We start from the raw sequence: 21497 nt of genomic DNA, 5'->3' as shown, positions 1-21497 counted from the left end.
AATCCAATTGAGAACTTGTGAAAACAGAAACAAATCCAGACATGTCTATACCCAGATCTGGCAGTGCTCTGGTCAGCATCTGCTCTCCATGATTGGGGCAGCTGAAACCGAAACCTAGTTGTAGGTATAAAAACCTGTACCCTTTGACTTAGAAATTGAGAGATGTCTATTGAATAGAGTAATACAGCCACTGCCTGGAACTAGCAATGGGCATAACAGTAAGTAAACTGCTAACTAGTGTCCTGCTGGACAGGTGGGCAGGCACTGGAAAATCTGAAAAAAAAAAGATACAGCCAGCATTCAAAGTAGCCCACCAACACCACAGGCTTCAACTACTGCAGGTATTTCTAGGAGGTGCAGTCCACTCACATCCAAGACCACTCAAGCAGATAAAAGAAGAAAGATCGCATGAAATGGTCAATAGAAGTAAACACATTCATAATGCTTGTATATTATAAAATAAAGGAATTTGAGACTGATGTGACAGCAGATCAGGACAATTTCATCAATAACTTATAGGGTAATACCCTTCCTACAAGTATATGCACAACAATTAGCAGATCAACGTAGAGGGATAATAAATCCTTATCATCATAATCATGAACCGTGTCATATGACATGGTGTTCATGGTCTTCCACCTGGCTTTAATGTGCCTAGGGGGAAGACCCCCTTCATGCTGCTGTTCTTAATCTTTTCTCCATCCATGACCAAGATTATTCTTGGCAAATTTTTCTACTGAAGCAGTTTGCTATTACCTTCTTCTGGGAAGTGTCTTTATAAGATAGGTGACCCTAGCCATTAGAGGTTGTCAGAGGTTGTTCGGTGCAGTGGTCGCATAACCAGGATTTCTGATGTGCAGCTTGTTGGCATGTTAAACGAAATAAAACATGAAATAGCACAAAAACAAGAAAGAAACAACTTAAAGGGCACAACATTGCTCTTCAAGGAAGTAATGATGACCCCTGAAGTACTGACGAAAATAGAATTACTTCAACAACTGCTCCACAACCTGAAGATTATAGCAAACCAGATGCAGAGCCTCCAGAGAACGCTGATGACGAAGCTGACAAAATTATCTTAACATTTAACATCACGCTAACAGAATACATGGTCACTAACCCAACAAGAAAATCCTACATACCAAAACAAAACACATCATCAAAATTTGCTAATTTGTTAATACTCAACAATATTATATTACAATATTGAGGAAAACTTGAAAGATTTGAAGAGCTACACACAATAACATACTGTCCAGCATTAACAGCAATGCAATGGCTCCCAAAAAGGGGCACTCATTAACAGAAACACAAAATTGAGTAAAGAAGTGAGAATACCGAAATGGTAGAAGAGTTTAAGAAACAAAATTGAAACTTTAAGAGCAGAAATAGCCTGCCTATTGGAGTACAAAATGGATAACCTAAGCAAGAAAGGTGAGAGAAATGCTAAGGAAATACTAAGGAAATGCAAGGTCCACACAAGATATGAACAACCTAACATGCTTCAAGCATACAAAACCATGAAGTGCAACATGTCACTAAAAATTCATTTTCTGCATTCCCATTTAGACTTTTTCCCTGAAAATCTTGGCACTGTCAATGACAAGCATGGTGAAAGGTTTCACTAGAACATTGCAGTCATGGAGAAGCAGTATCAGGGCAACTGAAATGCTGAAATCCATCAATGCTGGCTGATTATTGTTGGACACTTAAGGGAGAAGCCTCAGACACTAAATGCAAATGAAAATCATGAACAAAACATTTTTAACTGAGTTGAACCATTGCAAAGCATCAGCACTGTAATGCAATTAAACACATTATGTTCAATAAAAGTAAGTTCCTTCTTTCTCCCATTTCTTATGTGATACAAGTAGTCTGAAATTGTATTTGTGTTCAGCTTCAAGTGGTCTATCATAAACAAAAACAAATCTGAAGAAACAACACTTTAAAAAAATTGTTGTCCAGTTCAATCACCCTATTAACAACCAAAACAGTAACACCATCCATATCAAAATAAACCCAAGTACTTTCCAGGACTATCGTAGCCAACTATGGTTTTGTCTAGCTTTAAACCCGCCCTCTAATTTACTGAATCATACGAAAATACGGCATCAAATTAGAGACAACCATATGAATAATACCTTGAAACACACAAAATGCTGGAGGGACTCAGCAGGCTAGGCAGCATCTATGGAAATTCTTTTTGGCAGGCTCTGTAGTCTGTAGACAGGCGATCTTCCTATCCTTGGAGGACGTGAGAAAGTTGAAGAAACGGCAACTGAAAGCAAGGATCTGGCGGAGGATAAAGTAGCGGACAGGTCCATTGCAGGCGATGGAGAGAGAGTCTCAGAGTTGTGGAAGTGACTGGGATAGGGACACCAGGTACCTTCTCATGTGGAAAGCTTGGCACATACAGCACAGTGGGAGAAGCAGTCAATTGAATGTCAGTACCTGGGGGCCTCAGAGTCTGAATCAAGAAGCTAGAAAACAGATCTGGAAGCCATGTGGTACAAGATGGCAGCGAGACATGCTCCCAGGAAGGATACATGGCTGTGGTAGCGGGTCTGGGTGAGCACGTGGTCAAAGAGTTGGAGGGCAGCAGAGATCACAGAGGGGGAGCAGTGAGAGAAGGTTTCACTGAACTTCCGAAGGAAAGATTTAAACTTCTTTAAACAACATTCCCTGACTCTCCTTTGTCTATACTACCTTTTAAAAAAGATGGCGCCGGTAACTGGCGACTTTGCGCGTGCTCTCCCGAGCAAACTGCCCTCTCCACTATCCCATACCCCAGAAACCCTTCTAAACCTTCAATTTAGCAAGATCAAGATCAACAACACCCTGGCGAAGCTACTGACCCAGCTGGAGACCACCGCGCTAGAACTGCATCTTAAACTCCAGACCGCATCTGGACCCGACCGGCGAGGCCCACCACGTTCCCGGAGACCCACGGTCTGCTACCATGCCGAAGCGCTTGGAAACATGGCCCATTCCGACCAGCACCTTTCCGGAGCAGACGACCACACAGAGGTGATGGCGGAGACCCCAAGGTGCCCCAGACACTTCCCCGGAGCGACCACCGTAAAGCCCCGTTGGTGGCTATCCACAGCTGCCGGAAGTGAGGCCTCCACCGCTGACCTCGGAAATCGAGCCGAGGCTCAGTTGGAGCGGAGGCCTCCGCAACCATGACTCAGCTTAAGAACTTGTTTCAGCAAGGAGCCCAGCCATCCGGGATTAAGTGTTGGCTTCGGGGCCTGACCCAATTGACAGCCCGGGGCCCCGGCAGCTGGAAGTGGCAGCGGAACCTCCCCCGTTACTCGGCCCAACCCGGAGTGCATGACGACGCGACCCCCCGATTGATTCCCGTGGTGGATATATGGAATGCTCTACCCCAGAAGGCTGAGGAGGCCAAGTCTCTGGATACTTTCAAGAAAGAGATGGATAGAGCTCTTAAAGATAGCGGAATCAAAGGTTCTGGGGATAAGGCAGGAACTGGATTCTGACTGTGGATGATCAGCCATGATCACAGTGAATGGCGGTGCTGCCTCAAAGGGCTGAATGGCCTACTCCTGCACCTATTGTCTATTGTCTATTGGGACGCGTCTACCTACCTCAAAGAGCTGACAACAACATACTGCATCGATGAAAACCTGGAAAGATGCACTACTTACCGAGGAAGCGTGACAAAAGAGCTTGGCTGCTGGTCAGATTGAAGCTGAGGGGCTTCAGGGTCCCTATGCCCACCATCCTACTAGCTAATGTGCAAGCCATAGAGAACAAGGTGGATGATCTTAAAGGGAGACTCACCTACTGCAGGGAGATGCAGAACTGCTGTGTATTCTGTTTCATCGAGACCTGGCTCTCCCCTGCCACCCCCGACTGTGGCATCCAACCAGAGGGATTTTCGATCCATCGGATGGACCGCACGGCGTCTTCGGGCAAGACGAGGGGAGGTGGTGTCTGCCTACTGATCAACACTGCGTGATGCTCCGACACAGTGGCACTGCCAACCTGCAGCCCGGACCTGGAACACCTGTTGGTGAAGTGTCGTCCCTACTATCTGCCACGGGAATTCACCTCGGTCATACTGACAGCGGTCTACATTCCCCCCCCAAGCTGACGTGCAGTGTGCTCTGAACATACTGTATGCCAACATCAGTGAACTTGAGACCAGGTATCCGGAGGCTTTGCTCATTACAGCCGGGGACTTTAACCAGGCCAACCTCAGAAAGGCGCTGCCAAAGTTATACCAACATGTCTCCTGCCCCACTAGGGCCCGAATATACTAGACCACTGCTACACAGCAGTCAAGGATGCCAACCGTTCCGTCCCACGACCTCACTTCGGAAAATCGGACCATCAGGCCGTACTCCTCCTCCCAGCTTACAAACAGAAACTGAAGCGGGAGGTCACGGTGTCAAAAGTAGTGTCACATTGGATGGAGGGAATGGATGAGGTCCTCCGTAACTGCTTTGAATCAGTGGACTGGTTAGTATCCAAGGACTCGGCAGCTAATCTCGATGAGTATGCCTCAGCTGTCATGGACTTTATTTGGAAATGCACAGAGGACTGTGTGTCTCGCAAGACAATCCGGGTATTCCCTAACAGGAAACCTTGGTTGAATTATGAGGTCAGGTCCCTTTTAAAGGCTAGAGCTGCGGCTTTTAGGTCCAGGGATACCAGTTGCTACACGGAATCCAGGCGTGAACTCCGGAAAGCCATTAAGGGAGCCAAGAGGCAATATCAAGCTAAGTTGGAAGCCCAGGCTAATCAAAGGGGTGCCAAGTAGACTATGGCAGAGTCTAAATGAGATCACTGTGCGCAAAGAAAAGGCTGGGAATATCAATAACTGTGGCGCTTCTCTTCTTGACGAACATAACATATTCTATGCAAGATTCAAACAGAAGAGGAGCATCCCACTCACTCCGGATGAACCGGACCTGGTGGCATCGAGATTCATCGTCACCAAGGAGGACGTTAGCAGGGCCTTCCTGAAGATAAATTCAAGGAAGGCGACGGGCCCAGATGGCGTCCCAGGACGGGATCTCCGGGCCTGTGCAGGCGAGCTAGCTGGAGTGTTTGCTGACATCTTCAACTGCTCCTTGCTTCAGTCTAAGATCCCCTCATGTTTTAAGAAGGCAACAATAATCCCAGTGCCGAAGAAGAGCAAGGTGGCATGCCTGAATGACTATTGACCTGTGGCTCTGACATCAATTGCTATGAAGTGGTTATGGCACACATAACCACAGCCTACCGGTCAACCTCGATGCTTTGCAATTTGCCTACTGGAGCAACAGGTCAATGGCAGATGCCATCTCTCTGGCCCTACATTCCTCCTTAGAACACCTGGAGAATAAAGACGCATATGTAAGGCTCCTTTTCATTGACTACAGCTCTGCCTCTAATACCATCATTCCAAATAAACTGATTCCTAAGCTCCGGAACCTGGGCCTTAGCACTCAGATCTGCAGCTGGATCTTCAACTTTCTCACAGACAGGACCCAGGCTGTAAAAATAGGGGACAAGCTCTCCTCTACAATCACTCTGAGCACCGGTGCCCCACAAGGCTGTGTACTCAGCCCCCTGCTGTACTCACTGTACACCCATGATTGTGTAGCCAAGTTTCCATCAAATTCAATATATAAGTTTGCTGATGACACAATTGTAGGCCATATCTTGGGTAATGATGAGTTTGAGTACAGAGAGGAAATTAAGAACCTGGTGGCATGGTGCAAAGACAATAACATATCCCTCAACGTCAGCAAGACGAATGAATTGGTTGCTGACTTCAGAAGGAGTAGCGGACCGCATGACCCAATTTACATCGGTGGTGCGCAAGTGGAACAGGTCAAAAGCTTTAAGTTCCTCAGGGTCAATATCACAAATGACCTGACTTAATCCAACCAAGCAGGGTTCACTGCCAAGAAGGCCCACCAGCGCCTTTACTTCCTGAGAAAACTAAAGAAATTTAGCCTGTCCCCTAAAACCCTAATTTTTATAGATGCACCGTAGAAAGCATTCTTCTAGGGTGCATCACAACCTGGTATGGAAATTGTCCTGTCCAAGACCGAAAGAAGCTGCAGAAGATAGTCAACATGGCGCAGCACATCACACAAACTAATCTGCCGCCTGTGGACTCACTTTACACTGCACGCTGCTGGAGCAGTGCTGCCAGGATAATCAAGGACACGACCCACCCAGCCAACACACTTTTCGTCCCTCTTCCCTCCAGGAGAAGGCTCAGGAGTTTGAAGACTCGTACGGCCAGATTTGGGAACAGCTTCCTTCCATCTGTGATAAGACTGCTGAACAGATCCTGACCCGGATCTGGGCCATACCCTCCAAATATCCAGACCTGCCTCTCGGTTATTTTGCACTACCTTACTTTCCATTTTTCTATTTTCTATTTATGATTTATAATTTAAATTTTTAATATTTACTAATTTTAACTATTTTTAATATTTTAAATATTTAGTATTTGTAATCCAGGGAGTGTGAAGCACAGAATCAAATATCGCTGTGATGATTGTATGTTCTAGTACCAATTGTTTGGCGACAATAAAGTATAAGTATAAAGTATTTCTTCAAGGAATTCTAATGGATTTGACAGGCAAAACTTTGGCTAATTTTATCAGGTCTCTCTCCAAGCACCCTAAAACCTTATTGTTAATAATGGACTCCAACATCTTTCCAACCACTAAAGTCAGGTTAACTGGCCTATAGTTTTCTGTTTTTTGCCTCCCTACCTTCTTAAAGAGTGAAGTGATATTTGCAATTCTTCAGTCCTCCAGAACCACTCCAGAATCTAATGATTCTTGAAAGATCACTACCAATGCCTCCACAATCTCCTCAGCTACCTTTTTCTGATCCCTGGGTGTAGTCAATCTGGTCCAGGTGACTTATCTACCTTCAGCCACTTCAGCTTCACAAGCACCTTCTCCTTAGTAAGTACCTTCGCTGCTGCCCCCCAACACTCACAAATTTCTAGGGTACTGCTGCTGTCTTCCACAGTGAAGACTGATACAAAAAATTGATTGAGTTCGTCTACCATTTCTTTGTCCCCATTACTACCACTCCAGCAAAGTTTTCCAGTAGAGTGATGTCTACTCCTGCCGCTTTTTTACTCTTTACATATCAGAGAAAACTTTTTGGTATACTCTTTTATATTATTAGTTCGCTTATCTTCATATTTCAACTGTTCTCTCCATATTGCTTTTTTTTAAGTTGCCTTCTGTTGGTTTTTAAAAGCTCCCAATCGTTTAGCTTCTCACTAAATTTTGCTCTATTACATGCCCCCTATTTTGCTCTTATGCTGTCTTTGATCTCCCTTGTCAGCCAGGGTTACCTCTTTCCCCCTTCAGAATACTTCTTGTTTGGGATGCCTTCCGAATTACTCCCAGAAACTCCTATTGCTATTCTGCTGTCATTGCTACTGTAGTGTCCCATTCCAATCAAATTTTGCCAGCAACTCTCTCATGCCTCCGTAGATCCCCTTACTCCACTGAAATACTGATGCATCAGATTTTAGCTTCTCCCTCTCAAACTGCTCAGTGAATTCTACAGAATTATGATTATTGCCTCTTAAATGCACTTTTACCTTAAGAACTCTAATCAAATCTGGTTCATTACACAATATCCAATTCAGCCCTTAAAGTCATGAATAATAGGAATAATGATTCAACTTCAGTTACCCGTGCTGACTGGACAAATGTTGGCACGAAACTGCAATTCTATGCTAATTTAAGTTTCAAGAACATAGAACTTAGAAGAGTACAGCACAAGAACAGGCCATTCAGCCCACAATGTTGTGCCTAACCAGCTAAAAGGTAAATCAAAACCACCAACACTATTCTCTCCTACCTACACAATATCCACATCCCTTCATTTTCCTTACATCCCTGTGCCTATCCAAACGTCTCTTAAAAGCTTCTGATGTATTTGCCTGTACTGCCATACCAGGCAGCACATTCCAGGCATCCAACACTCTGAGTAAAAAACTTACCCCTCACATCCCTCGTAGACTTCTATCAGATCTCCTTCATCCCAATGTCTCGGCCCAAAACTTCAGTGTCTGCAAATTTTCTCCTGTTTGACATGTTTATCCAGCCTCTCGTGATAGCACACGCCCTCTAAACCAGGCAGCATCCTGGTAAATCTCTTATGCACCCTCAACATCCTTCCTATAGTGGTGCGACCAGAACTGTACTCAATACCCTAGCTGTGGCCTAACCAAAGTTATATAAAGTTGCAACATAACCACCTAATTTTTGAACTTAATGCCTCAACTAAAAAAAGCAAGAATTCCATAAGCCTTCTTAACCACCTCATTGACCCGTGTAGCAACTTCCAAGCACAATATGAACTTGGATCCCAAGATCTCTCTGCTCAGCAACACTGTTAAGGACCATGCCCTTAACAGTGTACTATCTCCATGCATTTACCCTACAGAGGTACAACACCTCATATTTATCTGGGTTAAACTCCATCCATCTGCCATTTCTCAGCCCAAATCTGCAACTGATTTATATTATGCTGTATTCTTCTTTGCCTGTCTTCTACACTATCCATAACTCTGCCAATCTTAGAATCATCCACAAATTTACTAACCCATCCATATTTTCATTTAAGCCATTTATATACATTATAAACAGCAGAGGTCCCAGCTCAGATCCCTTCGCAACTCCACTAATTACAGACCTCCAGCTCGAACAAGTACCTTCAAAAACTACCTCCTGTCTTCTATGCACAAGCCAGTTCTGAATTCAAAAAGCCAATTCGGTGTGGATCCCATGCATCTTAATCTTCTAGATTAGTCTTCCATGAGGGACTTTGTCAAACACCTTACTAAAATCCATGTAGACACCATCCAGTGCTCTACCCTCACCAATCTCTCTTGTCACCTTGTCAAAAAACCACAATCAAGTTGGTAAGGCATGACCTGCCACACATGAAGCCATGCTGGCTCTCCCTAATTAAGCCACGATTTCCAAATGCTCATATATCCTATCCCTAAGAATTTTCTCCAGCAATTTCCCTACAACTAATTTAAGACTCACCGGTATCTAATAACCAGGATTTTCCCTTGTTCCCTTCTCAAACAGAGATACATTAGCCACTTGACAGTTCTCCAGGACCTCGTTGTGGCTAGAGAGGACCCAGATACGGGTCAAGAGCCTAGCAGTCTCGTCTCCTGATTTCTTCAATAACCTGGGGTAAATCTTATCAAGCCCTGGGGATTCATCCACCTTGATACTCATTAGAAAGCCCAACACTTCCTCCTTCTTGACCCCTAAATGCCCTAAGGTATATATATACTCACTGTTGATCTCCTGGTCCGACATATCCTTTTCCTTGGTAAACGCTGAAGCAAAGTACTCGTTAAGTACCTCACTCACATTCACTGCATCCTCCCCCCACCCCCCAATCATTCAGTGGTCGCACGCTTTCCCAAGGTATCTTCTTACTGTTGATGTATGAATAGAATGCCTTAGGATTCACCTTAATCTTACTTGCCAAGGACTTTTCATGGCCCCTGTTGGCTTTTCTAATTCCCTTCTATAGTTCTTTTCTGGCTTCTTTTTACCACTTGTGCTTTGTTTCATTCTAACCTCTGAAGCTTTACATACTTTTCCTTTTTCTTCTTGAGTAAATTCATCATCTCTCTGGACATCCAACGTTCTCTTATCTTTCTATCCTCATCCTTTCTTCTAACAGGAACATATCTTTCCTATACTCTGCAATTGATCTTTAAGCACCCTCCATATGACTGATGTGGATTTGCCAGAGACAGGTGTACCCAATTAACACTGCTTAGATCCTGCCGAATGGCCTCTTAATTTTCCATACTCCAGTTTAAAACTTTCCCACCTATCCTCATCTATAGCTATCCTGAAAGCTATGGTGCTGTGGTCATTGTTCCTTTGCTGTTCACCCACTGAAAGGTCAGTCATCTGGCCAAGCTCATTACCCAACAGTATGGCCTCCCCTCTCGATGGACCTTCCACATATTGATTTAAGAAACCTTTCTGGATGCACTTAATAAATTCAGCCCGATATAAACCCCTTACACCAAGAAGGTCCCAGTTTATATTATGGAAAGTGAAATCCCCCATGACAACAACCCAATTATTTTTACACATTTCCTTAATCTGATTATATATCTGTTCCTCAATGTCCTGATGGCTAGTAGGGAGACTGTACTATGATCCTATCAGTGTGATTTGCACCCTTCCTATTCCTGAGTTCCACCCAAATGGACTCAGTGTCTAACCCCTCCATTATGTCTCCTCCAAATGCAGCTGTGATAGTGTCCCTGATTAGTAGTGCAACTCCGCCCCTTCTTTTAACTCCTCCTTTAACTTTGCTAAAAGTTTGAAAACTTGGTACATTAATCACCCATTCCTGCCTCTCTCACAACCAAGTTTCAGTAACAGACAATAGACAATAGGTGCAGGAGTAGGACATTCGGCCCTTCGAGCCATCACCGCCATTCACTGTGATCATGGCTGATCATCCACAATCAGTATCCAGCTCCTGCCTTATCCCCATTACCTTTGATTCCACCATCTTTAAGAGCCCTAGCCATCTCTTTCTTGAAAGCATCCAGAGACTTGGCCTCCACAGCCTTCTGGGGCAGAGCATTCCATATCTCCAACACTCTCTGGGTGAAAAAGTTTTTCCTCAACTCTGTTCTAAATGGCCTACCCCTTATTCTTAAACTGTGGCCTCTGGTTCTGGACTCACTCATCAGCGGGAACATGCTTCCTGCCTCCAGCGTGTCCAATCCCTTTAATAATCTTATATGTTTCAATAAGATCCCCTCTCAGCCTTCTAAATTCTAGAGTATACAAGCCCAGTCGCTCCAATCTTTCAGCATATGACAGTCCCGCCATCCCAGGAATTAACCTTGTGAACATACGCTGCATCCCTCAATAGCAAGAATGTCCTTCCTCAAATTTGGAGACCAAAACTGCAAACAGTACTCCAGGTGTGGTCTCACCAGGGCCCTGTACAGCTGCAGAAGGACCTCTTTGCTCTTATACTCAAATCCCCTTGTTATGAAGGCCAGCATGCCATTAGCTTTCTTCACAGCCTGCTGTACTTGCATGCTTGCTTTCAGTGATTGATGTACAAGAACACCTAGATCTCGTTGTACTTCCCCTTTTCGTAACTTGACTCCATTTAGATAATAATATGCCTTCCTGTTCTTACCACCAAAGTGGATAACCTCACATTTATCCACATTAAACTGCATCTGTCAAGTCACCCAGCCTATCCAAGTCACCCTGCATTCCCATAACATCCTCCTCACATTTCACACTGCCACCCAGCTTTGTGTCATCGGCAAATTTGCTAATGTTACTTTTAATTCCCTCATCTAAATCATTAATATATATTGTAAACAGCTGCGGTCCCAGCACTGAACCCTGCGGTACCCCACTAGTCACCGCCTGCCATTCCGAAAGGGACCCATTAGTCGCTACTCTTTGTTTTCTGTCAGCCAGCCAATTTTCAATCCATGTCAGTACTCTGCCCTCAATACCAAGTGCCCTAATTTTGCCCACTAATCTCCTATGTGGGACTTTATCAAAGGCTTTCTGAAAGTCCAGGTACACTACATCCACTGGCTCTCCCTTGTCCATTTTCATAGTTACATCCTCAAAAAATTCCAGAAGATTAGTCAAGCACAATTTCCCCTTCGTAAATCCATGCTGGCTCGGACCGATCCTGTTACTGCTATCCAAATGTGTCCTAATTTCACCTTTTATAATTGATTCCAACATCTTTCCCACCACCGACGTCAGGCTAACTGGTCTATAATTCCCTGTTTTCTCTCTTCCTCCCTTCTTGAAGAGAGGGACAACATTAGCCACCCTCCAATCCACAGGAACTGATCCTGAATCTATAGAACATTGGAAAATGATTACCAATGTGTCCACGATTTCTAAAGCCACCTCCTTAAGTACCCTGGGATGCAGACCATCAGGTCCTGGGGACTTATCAGCCTTCAGACCCAACAGTCTATCCAACACCATTTCCTGCCTAATATAAATTTCCTTCAGTTCATCCATTACCCTAGGTCCTTTGGCCACTATTATATCTGGGAGATTGTTTGTGTCTTCCCTAGTGAAGACAGATCCAAAGTACCTTTTCAACTCGTCTGCCATTTCTTTGTTCCCCATAATAAATTCACCCGTTTCTGTCTTCAAGGGCTCAATTTTGGTCTTTTTTTTTCCTTTTCACATACCTAAAGAAGCTTTTACTATCCTCCTTTATATTCTTGGCTATTTTACCTTTGTACCTCATTTTTTCTCTGCGTATTACCTTTTTAGTTACCTTCAGTTGCTCTTTAAAAGTTTCCCAATCCTCCAGCTTCCCACTCGTCTTTGCCATGTTACACTTCTTCCCTTTTATTTTTATACTGTCCATTACTTCCCTTGTCAGCCACGGCCTCCCCTTATTCCCCATAGGATCTTTCTTCCTCTTTGGAACAAACTGATCCTGCACCTTCCGCATTATTCCCAGAAACACTTGCCATTGCTGTTCCACTGTCATCCCTGCTAGGATATTGTTCCATTGAACTTTGGCCAGCTCCTCCCTCATAGCACCATAGTTCCCTTTGTTCAACTGTAATACTGACACTTCCGAATTTCCCTTCTCCCTCTCAAATTGTAGATTAAAACTTATCATATTATGGTCACTACCTCCTAATGGCTCCTTTAACTCCAGGTCCCTGATCAAATCCGGTTCATTGCACAACACTAAATCTAGAATTGCGTTCTCTCTGGTAGGCTCCAGTACGAGCTGTTCTAAGAATCCATCTCAGAGGGACTCCACAAACTCCCTTTCTTGAGGTCCAGTACCAACCTGATTCCTCCAGTCTACCTGCATGTTGAAATCCCCCATAACAACTGTAGCATTACCTTTGCGACATGCCAATTTTAACTCTTGATTCAACTTACACCCTACATCCAGACTACTGTTTGAGGGCCTGTAGATAACTCCCATTAAGGTCTTTCTACTCATAGAATTTCTCAGTTCTATCCATACTGTCTCTACGTCTCCTGATTCTATGTCCCCCCTCGCAAGGGACTGAATATCATTCCTCATCAATAGAGCCACCCCACCCCCTCTGCCCATCAGTCTGTCCTTTCGATAGGACGCATACCCTTGAATATTCATTTCCCAGGCCCTGTCCACTTGAAGCCATGCCTCTGTTATTCCCACAACATCATACTTACCAATTTCCAACTGTGCCTCAAGCTCATCTACTTTATTTCTTATACTCCGTGCATTCATATATAATACTTCTAATTCATTACTCCCCTCACCTCCCATATCAATTCCTATTTCACTTGGCCATACTGGACGATCCCTTCTCAAGCTTTCTGCTCTATTGATTCTGCTGTCTTTCTTAACTTTTCTTATTCTCACTTTCCCTTTCTCTCCATCCTTATATTTCCAGTTCATCCCCTCCCCCCTACATCATAGTTCCATGTACTGATCCATGCTCTAAATTCATCACCTTTACCCATAATATTCCTAGCATTAACATATACACACTTCAAACTATCCGACCCGTCACACTGGTTATTTCAATGTTGCCTTTCCATACCTACCTTGATATCTACCTTCTGGTCCAAACCTTCCCTTACTGACCTGGGGCTCCGATTCCCAGCCCCCTGCAAAACTAGTTTAAATTCTCCTGAGTAGCATCAGGAAACCTTGTGGCTGAAATATTAGTTCCCCTCCAATTTAGGTGCAACTCACCCCTCTTCTACAGGTCATTCCTTCCCTAGAAAAGGTTCCAATGATTCAAGAACTTGAAACCCTGTCCTCTGCACCATCTCCCCAGCCACTCATTGATTCATTCTATCACCCGAATCCTATCTGCACTAGTCTGGGGTACAGGGAGTAATCAGGAGGTTGTTCTCTTCAGCTTCTTTCTGAACTCTATATACTCAATGCATAGGACCTCTTCCCCTTTTCTGCCCATGTCATTGAGGCCAATATGCATCACGATCTCTGGTTGTTCTCCCTCCTCCAGGAGAATATCCTGCAGCCGCTCTGATAGATCATGGACCCTAGCACCCAGAAAGCAACACGCTATCTTGGTGTTCCTTTTGCGGCCACAGAATATCCTTTCTGTCGCTCTAACTACAGAGTCCCCTATAACTACTGTGCTGCCTGACATTACCCTTCTCTTTCGATTCTCATAGTGTCACCAGTCTAGCAGCTGCTGCTGAAATCTGATGGCTCATCCCCCCAGCAGTATTCTTTCATTGATGGGAATGGCCACATGGGAAACCCTGCACTGACTTCTTAACCCCATTACCTCTCCTGGTGGTCACCCATCTACTGGTCGAAGCCTGTACTCTGGGTGTGACCACCTTTTCAAAAGCCTCAGCCTCCTGAATAATCATGAGTACATCCAACTCCACCTCCAGTTCCTAGAGTGATGTTGGGTGAACGTTCCTGCAATCACCAGGGAAATTATCAGGTATCCTGAATTCCAACATTTGACAAGAGGAGTATTCGATCCTGACAACTCTGTACCTTCTTAACTGTGCCTCCACCTGTTCACGCCATACCTGTTAAGCCAAAGCTTTCACATTCTATCACCGGAACACTCAAACAATGGCCATTCTACTTCAGCCTATCCTCCTTTTAAGGTTAGATCTTTTGACGCCAACACTTTCCACACCTGTGCAGTCTAAAAAGACCAGCTTTGACCTAATCTACTCCTTTTATCCTCTCTCTCCCGACTTCTGTAGAGCTGATACTCACCATCCAAATCCGCTCGCTTGAACTGCCGAGAAAAAAACAGCCTTACCCGAGTCAGCTCTTTTTGAACTCGCACCCCTAGCTTCAGCAGGCCTCACATGTTTTAAAGTAGTCCTGGAGGTAGCTTGGTAGTGAAGAAATGTAACCATTTTTTAAATGTTTTCGGATAATTCAAACAATCAGTCAGAACCCAATACAGTACCGAAAAAAAGTTTTCACCCCCCCCTTACAACATTGAATCAAATGGATTTAATTTGGCTTTTTTGATACTGATCAACAGAAAAATACTCTTTTGTATCAAAGTGAAAACAAATCTCTACAAAGTGATCTAAATTAATTACAAATATAAAATACAAAATAATTAATTGCATAAGTATTCATCCCCTTCAAGTCGGTATTTAGTAGATGCATCTTTGGTCACAATTCCAGCCTTGAGTCTGTGTGGATAGCTCTATCAGCTTTACACATCTGGACACTGTAATTTTTCCTTATTCTTCTTTAGAAACCTGCTCAAGCTCTGTCAGATTGCATGGGGATCGTAAGTAAACAGCCCTTTTCAAGTCTACCACAAATTCTCAATTGGATTGACATCTGGATTCTGACTTGGCCACTCCAGAGCATTAACTTTGTTGTTTTTAAGTCATTCCTGTGTAGTTTAGGCTTTATGCCTGGGGTCATTGTTTTGCTGGAAAACAAATCTTCTCCCAAGTCGCGGTTCTCTTGCAGACTGCATCAGGTTTTCCTCCAGGATTTCCCTATATTTTGCTGCATTCATTTTACCCTCTGCCTTCACAAGTCATCCAGGATCTGCTGCAGTGAAGCATCCCCACAACATGATGCAGCCTGCTTCACGGTAGGTATGGTGTGTTTCCAATGATGTGCGTTGTTTGGCTTATGCCAAACATAGTGTTTAGTCTGATGGCCAAAAAGCTCAATTTTGGTTAAATCAAACCATAGAACCTTCTTCCAGCTGACTTCAGAGTCTCCCACATGCCTTCTGGCAAACTCTAGCCAAGATTTCATGTGTTTATTTATCAGCTGGTGGTTTTCTCTTTGCCACTCTTCCAGAAAGCTGTGATTGGTGAAGCAGGCAACAGACAGTAGTTGTATCGGCAGTCTCTCCCATCTCAGCCACTGAAGCTTGTAACTCCTCCAGTCGCCATAGGTCTCTTGGTAGCATTCCTCACTAATCGCCTTCTTGCACGGTCACTCAGTTTTTGAGGACGGCCTGCTCTAGGCAGATTTATAGCTGTGTCATATTCTTTCCATTTTTTGATGATTGACTTAACTGTACTCTAAGGGATATTCAGTGACTTCGAAATGTTCTTGTATCCAAATCCTGACTAGTGCTTTTCAATAATCTTTTCGCGGAGTAGCTTGGAGTGTTCTTTTGTCTTCATGGTGTAGTTTTTGTCAGAATACCGACTCACCAGCAGTTGGACCTTCCAGATACAGGTATGTTTTTACTACAACCAATTGAAACACCTTGACTACACACAGGTCTCCAAAAACATATCTCCATTTGTGACTTCTAAAAGCAAATGGTTGCACCAGTGATGATTTGGTGTGTCATATTAAAGAAGGGTGAATACTTATGCAATCAATTACTTTCTGTTTTATATTTCTAATTAATTTAGCTCACTTTGTAGTGACCTGTTTTCACTTTGACACGAAAGAGTCTTTTTCTGTTGATTAATGTCCAAAAAGCCAAATTAAATCCACGGTAATTCGACATTGTAAAATAAAACACGAAAACTTTCAAGTGGGTGAATATTTTTTATAGGCACTGTATACTGAAGTACAGTATTACAATCAATTTGGCAATATTTCAAGTAAACTGTTGACATCATTTCTTTCCCCACCCCTTATTAGTTGAAACAGTTAATGGTCATTCTTCCATTAAGAATTTCAAAAGTCTTCCGTTTTAAACCTGTCATTGTCACTCCTCTCAAAAGACAAAATCAGCGATCCTTTACCAAACACTGTACTATTCAATTCCAACTTTCTCTTCTTTTCCAAAGTTCTTGAATGTGTTGTCATCTCCTAAATCCATGTCCACATTTAAATTTTACACTCAGATTTTTGGCCTTAGCACAAAAATAAAACAAAGTCACAGATATAATTCTGTGTGTCTTCCTGATCTCTCAGTAGCCTATGATACAGTGATATTCCTCTGGTTCTCCAGCTGGGTGGGATGTCACTTGGCTGGTTCTATATTTTCTTCTCCGAACCACAGAAAGGCTCCTCTTCCATTTCCAGCATTGTCCCCCTCAAAGGATTCAACTTCAGCTCCTTTCTATTCTTCTCATTTGGACCAGTCGAATGGTTTTAATAGGTGCTCCATTTTACCACAGCACTTTTTGCCATTTGGACCTACCAGTCACTTTCATCCTCTTTCCCACCCTTAAGCAACTTGTGCTATATTGTTAAAATTGCGGCTCCGTAGAAAGGTCACGAACTTTAAATACAAACTCTCTTACTTTATTTTACAAATAATGGCTTGATGAATTTAACAGCATGTTCTGTTTACTTCAGAAACAAGCAGTTTCTTTATCAGTTAACACTATGTACATCAGAAGCAGTAGCAGTCTGCTGTCTCTGGAAAAAATGTTAAGGAAAAACAGGCTGATGCACAAATCTAAATTAATTCCATTCAACTAGTACTGTAATCAATCTTGATGCCTGGACAGGGTAGTGCTGAGGAAGACTGAATACAATCTGGATCCAGTTATGTTCCTTAAAATAGACAGAGTTGCAAAGGATTATTTAGCAGTCTGAGGTCATAGTGACTAATCCTTAAAATAATTATAGCACGTTGTGGAAGTGTTGTTTCTATTTGAATTAACATCTGCATCACAAAGTCAGGATTTTGTAGGTATATGAGAATAAAATACAACATTCTACATCTCGCTAACATTGCGTTTTAACACAATTAGATTGTTGACATGCAGTTTGATTTATTGAAGATTGCTTTTACATGCTGAGACTTAAGAAGAACCATTAAATGTGTTGCTCTCCGACATTTATATTCTGTCAAGTACAAACATAGACTCAGCATGAATACCTTGAACAAAGAAAAAACGGGAAAAGGTTTAATTATAATGGGCTTCATAGTCAATCAGCTTGCCTAAGGATACTTGTGGAAAAATGATTACCTTAAAAAATTCTGAAAGACTATCTCTCTGATGCTGCTTTTAAAAATCACTTAAGATGTGGTAACTTAGACAGAAGATGAACAGGGGCAAGTAATGCTCTTTGTCATAAGAAGCCAGTACTTTGCTATTGATGTTGGTGCCTTTTCACATCCATGTCCAGAATGCAGAAACTCTCTCAATTAACCTGATTTCTAAATTTTCCCAGTTCCGATGAAGAATCATTCAACTATCATTCAACTCTCTCCTCGTACACTCTCTCTTCACTGTCAGATTTACAATTCTATTTTTGTTTCAGCATCAAAATTTTTTTATCCTCCTGTGTATATGTCTGAGTTGCAAAGTCACCATGCTAATTGCTTCAGTTGGATGTGGACTGCAACTCTAATGCAAAATAAAATACACAAGATACTGGAGGAACTCAGCAGGTCAGACAGCATCCATGGAGGGGAATAAGCAGTCGACATTTCAGGTAGAGACTCTTCATCAAAACTGGAAAGGAAGTGGGGAGAAGCCAGAATTAAAAAAAAGTTTTATTCTGGCTTCTTCCCTCTTCTGTTCCTAGTCCTGATGAATTGACTTCAGCTCAGCCTTCGACACTATAATACCAAACAAACTAATCTACAATCTCCTAGACCTGGGACTCAGTACCTCCCTTTTCAAATGAACCCTTGACTTCCTGATCAAAAGATGGTAATCTTTATTTTGGCAACAAAAATTACGCAATCATTATCCCAAATACTGATACTCCACAAGGTTACATCCTCAGTCCCCTGATCTACTCCCTGTACATTCATGACTGTGACCATATGCTACTCTAACTCCATCTACAAATTTACAGATAGTACCATTGTAATAGGCCATATTTGAAATCACAATGAGTCGGAGAACAGACAGAGATAGAATCTGGTGACATGCTGTCATGACAACAATCTGATTCTCAATGTCAGCAAAAGAGCTGGTCATTGACTTCAGGAGAGTGGGCAGCATACATGCACCTGCTTACACCAATGGTACCAAGGTCAAGGTTGAGAACCTCAAGCTCCTAAGAATGAACATCAGCCTACCCTGGTCAAACCATGTAGACTAAAGAAATTAGGCATGTCTCCTTTGATACGGCACGGACTAGAAGGGCCAAGATGGCCTGTTTCCATGCTGTAATTATTATATGGTTATATGTTATATGATACTCAACAATTTTTATTGATGCACCACAGAAAGCATTCTATCCATAATCATTAAGGTTTATTAAAGAGGGGGGGTATATAATAGAGCAAAAATTAGTGGGAAGCATTTAAAAACCAACAGAAGGCAAATAAAAAAGCCATAAGGAGACAAAAGATGAAATATGATGACAAGCTTGCCAGTATTATAAAAGAGGATACCAAAACGTTTTTCAGATATACATAGAAGAAAAGAGAGGTGAGAGTGGATACTGTATCAGACCGCTGGAAAATTATGCTAGAGAGATAGTAATGGGGTCAAACAAATGCGGATGAACTGATTAAGTAGCTTGCATCAGTCTTCACTGTGGAAAACACTCGCAGTATGCCAGAAATTCAAGAATGTCGGGGGCAGAAGTGAGTGAAGTTGCCAAAACTAAAAAGAAAGTGCTTGGGAAGCTAAATGGTCTCTAGGTGGATAAGCCACCTGCACCAGATGGACCATACCCCAGAGTTCTGAAAGAGGTAGCTAAGAAGATTATGGTGGCATGAGTAATGATCTTTCAAAAACATTAGATTCTGGAATAGTTCCCAAGGACTGGAAAATTGCAAATGTTACTCCACTCTTTAAGAAAGAAAGGAGGCAGAAAAAAAAAAGGAAATGGTAAGCTAGTTAGCCCGTCTTCAATGGTTGGGAAGATGGACATGATAAAATAGACCAAAGTCAGCATGGATTCCTGGAGGAGAAACCTTGCCTGAAAAATCTTTTGGAATTCTTTAAGGAAATAACAAACAGGGTAGACAAAGGAGAGTCAGTGTTGTGAACTTGGATTTTCAGAAGGCTTTTGACAAAGTGCCACACATGAGGCTGCTTAACAGGTTAACAGCCCATGGTATTACAGGACAGATACTAACAAGGATAGAAGATTGCCGGATGACATGCGGTAAAACGTGGGAATAAAGGGGGCCTTTTATTAAGGGAGTTGGATTTCCAGCATCTGCAGATTTTCTCTTGTGTATAAAGGTGGCCTTTTCAGGTTGTCTGCCACAAGTTCCACAAGGGTCGGTGTTGGGACCGCTGGCTTCTTTTCACATTATATGTCAATGATTTGGATAACAGGATTGATGGCTTTGTGGCCAAGTTTGTGAACGATACAAACACTGGCGGAGGAACAGGTAGTGTTGAGGAAGCAGGGAGTCTGCAAAAGGAATTAGACAGATTGGAAAAGGGGGCAAAGAAGTGGCAGATGGAACATAGTGTAGGGAAGTGTATGGTCGTGCACTTTGGTATAAGGAATAAAAGCACAGATTATATTCTAAACGGGGAGAAAATTCAAAAACATCGGAGATGCAAAGGGACTTGGGAATCCTCCTACAGGATATCCTAAAGGTTAACTTGCAGGCTGAGTCGGTGGTAAGGAAGGCAAATGCAATTTTAACATTGATTTCAAGAGGAATAGAATACAAAAGCAAGGATGTAATGCTTTATAAGGCATTGGGCAGTCCGCACTTCGAATATTGTGAACAGTTTTGAGCCCCTTATCTAAGAAAAGATCTACTGGTATTGAATAGGGTCCAGGGGAGGTTCATAAGAATGATTCCAGGAATGAAAGGTAAAATGTATGAGGTGAGTTTTATGGCTCTGTGACTCTACTCACTAGAATTCAGAAGAATGAGATGGGAGGGGTAGAATATTGAAAGGCCCCCAGATCAGTGGTCCCCAACCACCGGACCGCAAAGATGCGCTACCGGGCCATAAGGAAACGATATGACTTGGTGATATGAAACAATATGAGTCAGCGTCACGCACTGCTGAACTTGAACACCAACCCCACCCCTCCACCCCCCGTCGGCCGATCCACAAGTATATCGTCAATATTAAACCGGTCCGCGGTGCGTTAAGGGTTGGGGACCACTGCCCTAGATAGAGTGAACGTGGAGAGGATGTTTCCCAGAGTTGGAGAGTCTAGAACCAGAGGGCAGAGTCTCAGAATAGAGGGTCATCCATTTAGAACAGAGACGACAAGGAATTTCTTTAGCTAGAGGGAAGGGAATGTGTAATTCGTTGCCACAGGTGGCTGTGGAGTCCAAATCACTGGCTATACTTAAATTGGAGGTTCATAGGTTCTGGATTAGTCGGGTCATCAAAAGTTACAGGGAGGAGGCAGGAGAATGGGATTGAGAGGGATAATAAGTTAGCCATGATAGAATGGCAGAGCAGACTTGATGGGCTGAATGGCCTAATTCTGCTCTTATGCCTAATAGCTTGGTGTGCTAACTGTTCTCCCGGTTACAACAAAAAACTGCTTCGAGCTGTGGATATAATTCATCACATCACGGAAACCAACCCGCATGGATTTTGTCTATGCTTCTTACTGCTTCAATAAAGCAGCCAACATAG

At 43.0% G+C, this 21497-nt stretch overlaps 1 protein-coding gene across 2 annotated transcripts in view; it reads right to left on the bottom strand.

The window, feature by feature from the left end:
* rad18 (RAD18 E3 ubiquitin protein ligase) overlaps positions 1–21497 on the bottom strand; it is a 280171-nt gene that overhangs the window by 86275 nt on the left and 172399 nt on the right. The window lies entirely within an intron of this gene.

The sequence above is a fragment of the Mobula birostris genome, chromosome 16 (assembly GCF_030028105.1).
Source record: "Mobula birostris isolate sMobBir1 chromosome 16, sMobBir1.hap1, whole genome shotgun sequence".
NCBI classification, from domain to species: Eukaryota; Metazoa; Chordata; class Chondrichthyes; order Myliobatiformes; family Myliobatidae; genus Mobula; species Mobula birostris.
The sequence above is the reverse complement of the archived record's forward strand: the minus strand, read 5'-3'. Positions and strand labels throughout refer to the sequence as shown.